The following is an 11,444-nucleotide window of genomic DNA, read 5'->3' on the forward strand; positions in this document are numbered from 1 at the left end:
ATGTTCACTAAAATTTTCAAACATTTTAAGATTCGCCTTGTAGGTGAAACAGAAATTAAAATCTCTTTGGCCATTTCGGAATACACATTGACCTGTGCTGGTGGAGCTGGCAATTTAACGGAAAGTCTTAATGCAGATGTCCTACCAGGTGATGCTCTAGAAGACCCTCATAACAATGCTATGTTATCAACTGAACAACCTCAATATTGGACTGATTTTTGGGCCATGGAAGAAGAACGACATAATCAGCGCGTTCAATGAGAACAACTAATGGCTAATCAGGTCAGTGCATTGGGTACTCAGTTCAATGCATTTGCCATTGCTCAGAACTCATTAATTCAACAATTTGTTGAGTTCCGTTTGGATACTGAAAGACATCATCAAGTGGAAAACAATTGCATGGATCAAATTGAGCATCGCGTAAATGACATATACCAGCACTACTTCCCTCCACCACCACTGGACAATGACTTTTGATGGGTTTGGATGAAAGATTCAATGGGAAGAAAAATGATGTGGTTTTTATTTGTTTGTATTTTCTTTGTTTTGTTTTTTTGGAACAACTTTTAATATTTTGTTGGGACATTTTGCTTTATGAATGTAATGGATCTCCCTTTTAGAATATATTGGTCAAATTTTTTTGCTGGTGGTAATGTAAACATGAGTATTTTAAAAATATTTGTTAGCATGGTTTCAAAATATTTGTGAGCATTTTTTTTTTAAAAAAAAAAGTATACAAACAAAATTGATAGATATTTGAACTGTGATTAACACTTTTAAAAAGTACGATCATGTAAAGTGATTAACACTTTTAAAAAGTACGATCATGTAAAATTTAAATTTGACAATTTGTGGACAAAAAATTTACTTTGTAACCATGTTTGGTGTGTTGCTATCACTTTTATTTTCAAAGTTGATTTAGAGTAACTGTGTTTGTATTACTGTTTTGGTTTTTAAATAATAAAAACAAGACAAATAATTCCAATACAACCCACCATCAACATGAACTGTTATTGTTTTTAAATAATAAAATCAATACAACCCACCATGAACATATATATAATTCCCATACAAAAATAGATTAAAATAGAATAAAATGCAATACAGAAATAAATTAATATGCAAGAAATTGTTGATCGAAATAAGTAATGCAATACAAAAATAGTCAAGGAAATCAATTTGTTGATCGAAATAAGATTTGTCGTTGAAACTCTTCATAGTACGCCCTTTGCATAGGATTTAAATTTGTCATGTCCATTGACATTATTCTATGATCTTCATTTCGTTGTTCCCTTTCATTCATCATAAATAAGATTTTAAGTTGTTCCTCCCTATCCTCGGCCCTTCTTCGATGCTCTGTAGCCTTCTGTTTACGGCCTATCGCCTTTTGTTCATCTCGCTCAACAGTTCTAACAGAGATAGATGATAATACGTTAACAATTTTAGATTGGTTGGCAGCCATTTCATCAAATCTAACATCGTGAGTTGTTTGATTCTTCAACTTCTCTTTCGCAACCTTAGTACCAATTAGTCGTGTTGATGTATTAGTCGGTTGTTGGTCCCCCGCAATATTGTAGTTGGGTTGAAAAGCCTCATCTTCAGTCGGTGGATTTGAACCTTGATATGCACGTTACGTGGTTTTTTTTTATTGTGATCTAAATTCATCCCACTTACAACTTTGGCGCAAAATATCTCAACTTGTATCAAATGTGAAGTGTTTTTTCTGTATTGTATGATACATCCGCTTCGCTTCAGCGATCTACAAAATGAAAATTAAAAACATACCAATAACAAGTATACATTACAAAAGAAAATTGATATTTAATAACATAAATAAAAATTATCATGTTTGCCTCAGTTGTTCCACTTTGTTGCCTCAATTGAATTTGCTCAAGAAAACTACAAAATTTATTAATTGCCTTTTGCATAACAAACCAACGGTGAGATATAGAAATAAGGTTTCCATTTGATTCACCGCTCAATTGTGAATTAAAATAAATGAGTACTTGTTCTCAAAATATTGCCATGGTCTGACTATTACCAGTAATGGGATCTTGAAAGACTGCCAACCAAGATCTACATAAAGTTTCATCTTCTATAATTGTGAACGCTTTACCACAAGAAACACGAAGCTCTAAAGTTTGTGATTCTTCAAACATTTCAAAATCTTCCATAGTTTGAAGAAAATTCAGTAGGATACAACATCCAACTTAGACAGTGAAATATATTGTAATTATATACATTGACGCTAAGAAACAAATAATATACACTGAAGCTCACAAAGAAAATCAAAATTGTAATGATATTGTCAAACTGAAGCTCATTCATAAAGAAAATAGAAATTCTAATGATATAGTGAAGTTCAAAGATTGGTATATTTTATAGATCACAATAACGATAAGTTTGTCAAATACTCTGTAACACCAACGGCAACTTATTAGAGTTACAGGTGCAGAACGGCTGTATTTGATACAAATTTAAATCTATATACCATGCAATTTTTCTATGTTGCATTTTGATAAAATTTAAATCTATATCAACCTTGAATTTATTGTTAGTGCCACAAAAACAACCTAATTGTCAAGCAGTTCACAGGCCAACGAGACACTGAAGCACTGCACAACAGCTTTGCAATTTTTTGTATGCAAGGGACGACTAGTGGGACCACCGGCCGGACGTCCAGCCGGTTGTCCGGTGGGGCCCACCTCCAACGTAAACACACAGTGTTTTGGTGAAATCTGCTCAAGCTCCTCATTTTGGTGAAAGTTTTAGCTCATTCTCAATTTGATATCATTTTGGTGAAACCGTTGGAAAGATAAAAGTGGTACTTTTTTTATCAAATTCAAATCTGGTGATGAATCTGATTCACCGTTGGAGATGGTCTTAGTCATTGATGGTTTTTCACCAAATATTTTTTAACGTAAATTTTCGATAATCATTTTTCAACAATAACTACCACCGCTACATATTATACATGCCTCATTTTAGGAAGTAAATTAAAAGTTAATTTTTTTTAAAAAAATATACAAAAAAGAGAAAGGTTATGTGACTCAAAAAAATCAAAAAATTAAAAAGTTAGCTTTTAACTCAGTTAGTAAATAAAAAATAAATTTTTGTTAATAAGTACCCTAAAGACACTTGTTAAAGATGAATTAAATTCTCTCAATCACTCCACTACCATAGGAAATATGAAATACTATAAATGCATTTTGTTATAAACTAAACTACCATTTTCTCCGATTCTTTCTATTTTAACATTATATATTTTTCATGATGAATTTTTTTATTTTTCTTTGAACATTTTTTTATCATTAAAGTAAATGTCATTTATTTTTAAATGACAATTTGTGGCTTTTTTTAATTGTAAAATACCATTTTATTTTCAATTATGGGTTCGTTTGGGATATGGGTTAGTTTTTTAGCTATTTTAGCTTGAGGCTAAAAAGTCTCGTTTGAGATGGGTTTTTTTGACTTGTTTGACTTTTGTGAGAGAAAAAATGAAATGATTATATTTAGATGTGATATTTTATTTTATTAGCTTTTTTGTTTATTTTGTTTATTTTGGCTATTTTAGCCAAAAAGTCCCAGGCTTTTTCTTTCCAAACGAGTTCTTTAATTAAATTATATGGTATAAATAAAATGAATTTAAAAATTATAACAAATATAAAAAAATTTCATAAAATCAATCAACAAAGGAATATAAATTTATTTAAAAGCGAATGCTACAACGTCGTCATTATCACCCTTGCAAGTTAAGGCTACGTTTGACATGGGATTTTTTGAACTATTTTAGTCACAAAAAAATAAAAATAAGTTAAAAAATCAATAAGACAAAATGTCACATTCAAATCATAATCATTTTATTTTTTTCTCTCATAAAAATCAAAAAAGCCAAAAAATAAAAAAAGACATCATAAACGAGACTTTTTAACTCCAAATTAAAATAAACAAAAAGTCAAAAAGCCAACTTACATCCTAAACAAAGGCTAGTTTCAAGAGTTCAATATCAATACACTTTTTGATATATTTTTTACTTATATATCAAACATTATACCAACTTATAAACTTGTATTTTTTTTTAATATATTGCTTTAGGCTTGTTTTGGAAATATGATTAAAAGAAGTTTTTTAGTTTTTTATAATTTTTTGAGTCACATCTCCTCTCTATTTTGTGCACATTTTTCAAAAAACAAAAAAAATTAAAAAAGACTAAAAAATAAACTTTTAACCTACTTTTCAAAACAAGTCTTAGTATCTTTTATTGATTGTATGTTGTATTTGAATCTTATTATTATAATTGTAATTTATTAAATTTTATTATAATATTTTATATGAATCAAATCACAAAAAAATAAAAAAATAAAAATAAAATTATTAAAATCTTCTGCAATTATTGTGCCCTGTATGATTTTTTTTTTCTATTGTAAACAAAACAAAACAAAACTCATCACCCATAAAAAAAAATATTTATTTGTTATAGAATATATACATTGACATCTAACGGTCTTGTAATTTTTAAATTCATTTTATTTGATATAAGTTAATTATGATTGAAAATAAAAGATAATTAATAAATGAAAAATACACAATGAAATGTCATTTAAAAATTAAGGACATTTACTTTTATGATTAAAAAAGAAAAAACAAACTCTATTTTAAAAAATATATAATGTTAAAATATATAGAATTAATGAAAAAGGTCGTTTAACGTCTAGGGTAAATTATGAATAGATCATAATAATTGGATTTAATTCTCATCAAATCTTATTAAAATTAAGTTCTAGTATAATCATCGCTAAAAATATTTTTTTTTTGTATTTTCTACATATGTCGCTAAAAATTGACAATTAGTAATTTTTTTGTGTTACAATTTTTATAAATTGTTACTGAAACTTACACTTAGTGATGTTTTACTGTGATGAATTTTTTAAACTGTCACTGAAAGTTAAAAATTAGTGGCTTTTTTTGGGTTGATTTTTTTAAACTGTTGCTAAAATTATAATTAGTGACATTTTTTTGACAAAATTTTCAAACTGTCACTAAAAATTAACAATTACTGACTTTTTTAATAGCGTATGATGAAAAATATTATTAATTATCATAGGATATATTAGACAATAAATATACTTAGTAGGAGCAATATGTAAGTCCCCTTTTAGGGTGTATTTGTTTGGATGAACTGGATAAGGGGGGAATGAAATCCATCGGATTGTAATCCTCGGATTCATAGTCCTGGACTATTTGGTTGGATAATATATGTATCCTATATTTGTTTAGTCATGGGATTAAATGTCAGGAAATGACTATTTGGTTGGATAGGATATGAATCTTATGTTCGTTTGGAATATTATGGAGAAGGATAAATGTTCAAATGACTATTTTATCCTTTTCAATTATTTACTAAGTAATAATAATATTAAACATATCTTTAATATTTTATTTATTTTTAGCTAGATTAAATAAAATTTGTTTTATTTTATTTTTTACAAAATTAAATAAATTTATTTTTAAAAATTAAATAAATTAAATATCAATAAAAAGATATGTTATTTTTCATTAAAATTTTAAATAAATTTATTTTAAAAAATAATAATTAAATAAAACATCTATTAAAATTTAAATAATGAAATTAAATAAAATATTAAAAAAAATTAAAATAAAACATCAATAAAATATCTATAAAAAATTATTTTAAAAAATTAAATAAATAAAATATCAATAAAAATTAAATAAAATTATTTTATTTTTAAATTAAGACATTTAAATTTTATTGAATTTTACTAAATATAATACATAATTAAATCGTAAAGGGTCAAAATGGTCATTTCACGATCTAATCTCATATCTCCCATTTGTGTCCCACCTCCCATGGGAGACAATAGTCTAACACATTTGGGACTAATAGTCCGAAGCAAAAAAATAGAACCAAACAATGAACTATTAGCAAAAATTTTGAACCAAAGAACAAATTATTAGTGCTCAATCCCTCAAAACAAACACCACCTTAGTTTATAGAAAGATACATTTATAGTCGAAAAATGCTATGAATCCCAAATAATCTACCAAGGCCCCGTTTGTTTTCAGAGATAGAATGAAGGGGATTCATAGTGAGGGGATTAATAGTGAGGAATTGTTAAATTATTTTTATATAAAATAATAAAACAAATAAAAAAATATGAAAAATTAAACATTAATATTTTAAAAAAAATTTCCAATATATAAAAAATAAAAAAATTTCTAATCCCCTCACTATTTTTCTAATACCATCTCTATCTCCTCCTTACCAATCCCCTTTCCAAGGGGACTACTAATACCAAGGGATTAATAGTCCCCTCCCCATCTCTTAAAACAAATACCCCATTAGTAATACCAAGGGATTAGTAATCTTAATCCCCTCCCTATAACCCCAAACAAACGGGGCCCAAATGCTTTACCAAATCTCTCATATGGGTGTGGGGCTCACGCAAATCCACATGTGTGTGGGTCCTACACCCATGTGAGAGGTTTGATAAAACATTTGATAGATTATTTGGAATCCCTGGCATTACTCTTTATAGTCTTTAATATATTCTATGATAGTGGAAGTTGTTGAGAACATTTAGTAAAATGATTGGTAGTTCGAATTTAAATTTGTCTGAATAGCCTAAATTTGTGCATGCCGAACGATTAGCTAGATGACCGACAAAGTTTTTAAAATATGGTGTTACGTAACGGTTGTGGTGGTAGGCACCACGCGTTACCCTCGCTTTTGCGATATGATTGAGATTCACAGGTGTGTCGGCCGTTACATTCTGTCGTAGTGGCCGTAACGGTGTTGTAACGGCCCGTTATGCACCGTTACACTCTTTTTTAGCTGATTCTTTTCAAAAAAACAAAAAAGCAAAAGAAAAAGTTGAAAAACTATGGATGCTCAATAGATGTTGTACATACCTTTATTATGATTGAACAGATTTTGTTTTGAGGTATTTTAAGCCCATGAACCACTTTGAAGTGAGATTCCATAATATTCAGAATACATCCACAAATTTTCAGATCTTCAGAAACTTTGTAACTGCAATTGATTCAGATCTTTAGATCCACAAATTTTCAGATCTTCAGAAACTCTGTAACTGCAATTGATTCAGATCTTTAGATCCACAAATTTTCAACCATCTTTAACTGAGTTTCTGATAAAAAATAAAGAATAGTGGTTCATGAGAAGATGAAGACAAAGAGAAGAGGAAATATGGATGAGTGAGAGATAGAGAGAGAGAAGAGAGAAGAAATGAACCTGTGTTAAAGATGAAGAAGGAGATGAATATTCAAGTCTGCCTCTGTGTTGAAGACAAAGAACATTTGTGAAAGCCGTGACTCTGTAAGTAAGCTTTGATCGATTGCCTTTTTTTTTTTTGTTTGGCATTTTTATGAAAAACATTTTGTAAGCAAGCTTTGACGAAAAACATTTTTTATGTCAGTTTTTATTGATTTTTTTTTTCTTGCAAGTTATTCAAAAAGATAACAAATATTCAAGTGATTGAAACCAAGACAACTATGTATGAATTTTTTTCTTTATAATTTATTTTTTAATTTTTATATGATTACATTAGCATGTAAACTCCAAATGTATAAATAGTGATTGCATTTTTTTATAATCATTTCATTTAATATTTAATTATAAATATTTTTTATTTTGTTATTGTAATGTATTGTGACAACAATGTTGAAGGCACAATTTTTCTTTAAAAATATCTTTTTAAAAGAAAAAAAAAATCAATACTGCAAAAAAAATTCTTTATAATTTATTTTTTAATTTTTATATGATTACATTAGCAAGTAAACTCCAAATATATAAATAGTGATTGCATTTTTTTTTATAATCATTTCATTTAATATTTAATTATAAATATTTTTTATTTTGTTATTGTAATGTGTTGTGACAACAATTTTGATGGAAAAATTTTATTTAAAATAAATGTCTTTTCTATAAAATAAAAAATTAAAAAAAAAAACAATAGGTCAAACAATGCCATGAAAAATGTCTTTATTAATCCTCATTACAATAGCATGTAAAATCCAAATGTATAAATAGTGGTTGAATTTTTTTTATAATTATTTCATTTAATATTTAATTATTAATATTTTTTTATTTTCTTATTGTAATGTGTTGTGAAAAAAAATTTTACGGCACAATTTTTTTTAAAAATATCTTTTTTTTTTAAAAAAAAGATCAACACGTCAAAAAAAATTATTTATATATTTTTTTAAAATTTTTATATGATTACATTAGCATGTAAAATCGAAATGTATAAATAGTGGTTGTATTTTTTTATAACTATTTTAGTTAGTATTTAATTTTACATATTTTTTTATTTTGTTATTGTAATGTGTTGTGATAACAATTTTGATGGCACAATTTTTTTTTAAATGTCTTTTCTATAAAATAAAAAAAAATTAAAAAAAAAAAACAATAGCTCAAATAATGCCATGAAAAATGTCTTTAATCCTGATTACATAGCATGTAAAATCCATATGTATAAATAGTGGTTGAATATTTTTTATAATCATTTCATTTAATATTTAATTATAAATATTTTTTATTTTGTTATTGTAATATATTGTGACAACAATTTTTATGGCAAAATTTTCTCTTTTTTTTTTTATTTATAAATATCTTTAAAATTTATTTTTAAAATTTTTATATGATTACATTAGCATGTAAAATCCAAATGCATAAATAGTGGTTGTATTTTTTTTACTATCATTTCATTTAATAAATGTAAATATTGTTTGTTTAGTTAGTTCAACTTTTGCGGAAAGATAATTTTGTAAACATTTAAAATAAATTAAAAAAATGTATCAATGATGCAGAATTCAAATTCAAAATGCCACGACAAAAGGATGCTAATGATGAACCCCCAAGTGATGATATTGGTTGGAAATTTGGAACTCCAGTTGAAGGCACTAGGCATCATATTATTTGCAAATTTTGTGGACATCTCATTAAAGTTGGGATTACGCATTTCAAACAACACTTAGTATATTAATTGGGGCAAGTGCATTCTTGTCCTAGTGTGAGTAGAGAGTGATGTAAGAAATGATGAAACATTTACAAGATAAGAAAATGAGTAAAGCAGACAAACAAAAAAGAAAAGCTGAATTGGAAGCACATATTAGGGAAGATAATCTCTATGATGAGGATGAAGGAGGAGATTTTGTAGATCTTCGAGATAATGACTCTGACTCTGATCCAGAGATGACCAGAGCTAGACAAGCAAGTATTCATTCACAACAACAATGGGAGGAAAGACAACAATTTAGACAAGGTACTGTAGGTCATGGATCACAATATAATGCATGTGGTAGTTCTGGAGCAAGGGGTAGTGGTCAAAGAATTTTTCATCGATCATAATCCGTGCGTGAAACTGGTGGGAGTGGACGTAATTGGACTAAGCCCAATGCTCTTGAAGTAAGGTTGAGAGCAATGAATGTAGAACTTCAAAAGAGTAAGAGTACAAAGTAGCAAAAAATCTCTACAATGAATTTACAGGAGTTAAGGGACAGATTGGGACGGGCAGTTTCCAAGTTTATACTCTATAATTGTATTCCATTCAATGCAGTTGATTCAGAGTATACACAACCCATGCTTGATGTTGCTGCTGAAGTAGGGCCAAGAGTAAAGGGTCCTAGTGGTTATGAAATTTCTGAAGTATATTTGGGTATGGAGCATCATGAAATGACAGAATTGATAGAATCATTCAAGCGAATTTGGGCAGAGAGAGGTGTATCCATCATGTGTGATGGTTGGAGTAATCTAACTCGACAACACATCATTAACTTCTTAGTATACTGCAATAGAGGTACTATATTTCACAAATCAATTGATGCCTCTAATATTATTAGTATGACTGCTGAATATTATTTTGGGTTGTTAGATAAAGTTGTTGATGAAATTGGAGAGTAATATGTTATTCAAGTGGTGACTAATAATGAACCTGCACTGAAAGCAGCCGGCAAAATGTTAATGAGAAAAAGGAAACATTTATATTGGACAGCTTATTCGGCACATTGTATCGATCTCATGCTAAAAGACATAGCCTATAAGAAAAGTGTAGCGAAGGTGATTGAAAATGGTAAAACCATCACCAATTTCATTTATAATAGTGGATGGGTGTTGGATTTAATGAGAAAATTCACTGGAGATAGAGAATTGATACAACCTGCCATCACTCGATTTGCTACAAATTTTATTACCATTAAGAGCTATGTTTAATAGTGATGAGTGGAAGAATTCTAGATGGGGGAAGGCAAACTAGGCAGCCTTACAAGGTGAAAAAAATTATTTTAGAAAATGAGCTTTGGCAGAAAGCAACAGAACTTTGTAAAGTTCATGAGCCACTAGTTAGAGTATTGAGGTTGGTTGATGGGGATGAGAAGCCAACAATGGATTTCATATATGAAGCTATAGATAGAGCAAAGTTGGCAATTAAAAGAGATTGTCGTTACTACGCCGAGTATTGGAAAATTATTGATACTCGATGGTCTTTTCAATTACATCAAGATTTGCATGCGGCTGGTAAAAGTTACGATTTTAATTATAAAATGTATATTTACTTACAATTATTAATTGTCTTTTTATTTTTGAAGGTTTTTTTTTTTTTTTTTTTTTTAAATCCTCAATTCCAATATGGTGTTACCTCATCAAATGAAATAATAAGAGAAGTAATGGATGGACTTAAAAATGTAATTACTAGATTGGAGCCTAATATGGATGCTCAAGTGAAAGTAACAAATCAAGTATGCACCAATTATTTAAATTTTAATAGTAATAATCTTCTTTTGCAAATGTTACTTGTAATGATTGTCTGAATTGTAGTTGTTGTTGTTTCGAGATAAATATGAAACTTTTGACACTCCTTTAGCACAAAGAGTATGGAAACAATCAAATCCAAATTTTATTTTCAAAATTACAAATTTACAATATATGAATACTTAAATAATTTTCTATCATATTTTGACTTATGTCTATTGTAATGTAATTTTGTGCAGTTGAGTGGTGGATTATTTATGGTAGTTGTGCTTGTGAACTTCAAAAAATAGCTGTGAAAGTGTTAAGTCAAACCACCACATCATCTCACTGTGAACGTAATTGGAGTACTTTTAGTCTCATCCATACGAAGACGAGGAATAGATTGAAATATAAGAAAATCCAAATATTAGTTTTCATTACCTACAACATGAGATTAAAATTGAGACACATTAAAAGAAGTAGCGAAGAGGAGATTGATAGGAGTTTTAATCCTATTAACTTGGATCATATATTTGAAGAAGATGATCCAATAAGTCCATGGATAGAAGAAAGGAAAAATCCTTTACTAGATGGTGTGGATAATTCTGAATGGCTAAATTTGGTCTTAGATGATGATGATGGTAGTGGCGGCGGCGGCGATGGCAATGGCGATGGTAGC

The sequence above is a fragment of the Camellia sinensis genome, chromosome 5 (assembly GCF_055761805.1).
Source record: "Camellia sinensis isolate YWXY chromosome 5, ASM5576180v1, whole genome shotgun sequence".
Classification (NCBI taxonomy): Eukaryota; Viridiplantae; Streptophyta; class Magnoliopsida; order Ericales; family Theaceae; genus Camellia; species Camellia sinensis.